Consider the following 1,071-nt stretch of genomic DNA (forward strand, 5'->3'; position numbering starts at 1 on the left):
GACGGCGCGTGATCCTCGAGACGGTGAACGGTGACGCGGCGGATGGAAGGAGGGTACGAGGTACGATTCACTGCTATTCAAATTCGAAAGCGAAAAATGTCTAGCGCGTTTGTCGTCCGCGTACAAGTCGTCCTCGTCGCCGTAATGCCCGGCCTGATATGCATCTACGTGCCTGCCAAGGGCAGAGACTCCCCGGCTTATTAATATTAAACAGCGCCACTTTCCCGAACACGGTTGTGCTATTGTCGATCGAGCCTCGTCGCGTTTAACGCCGGTCCAGGGGACTTAACTTATCCACGGTACACACGGAGGACACTTTTAAACAGCGGAACAAGCAATCCACGAGTGAAGGGAACTCCTCTCCCCCCCCCCCGATGGATACTTCATCCGTCCCTCTTCTCGCATACGCTCCAATCCCCCCCTTATCGTATCCCCGCCCCGAAATTTTTATCGGCGAAAACCAGCGGCATCAAAGAGTAGCTGGAACGAGGAGGAAGCGTGTGTTTCTTCGCCAGACTCGTGTTTTTTCGTTTCAACAACTTCGCTATCCCGCGTTTTTCAGGGGATGTTTCCCTGAAAACAATCATTTTGTTTCACGTTCGAGGGGGAGGGGGGAACGTTCTCGGCTACGATCCTCGTTCACGGATCATTCCAAAAGAATTGGAAGCCTTCTTCCTTCCAATCGAACCATTATACCAGATACGAGAAGATAAAGTTCCTCCACGAGGAAGGGAGGGAGGGGATTACTCGCGCGTGCATTAAGAAACATTTTTCTAAACCAACGTTTATACCGACGATTGATCGCGGCAATTATCGGCGCGGCGGGCTTATTGGCACAATTTCTTTTATCTTCCCGATCCCAGGTGCATCCCTTAACCGACCGAGGAGTGGTTACCGCGGGTGGAAAGCGTGAGGGGAGGGAGGATCGAGAGAAGGATCGAAACAAAAGGGTGAGAGTAAGGGGTAGCGGGAAGAAAGAGACGTACCGTTCCTCTCGAGGACAGCGAGAGGAGAGCGAGCGGGCGAGCGAAAGAGAGGGAACGATCCTAGGCTCGGCTCGGAGACACGGCG

Source organism: Apis dorsata, unplaced genomic scaffold, assembly GCF_000469605.1.
Source record: "Apis dorsata unplaced genomic scaffold, Apis dorsata 1.3 scaffold_331, whole genome shotgun sequence".
Taxonomy (NCBI): Eukaryota; Metazoa; Arthropoda; class Insecta; order Hymenoptera; family Apidae; genus Apis; species Apis dorsata.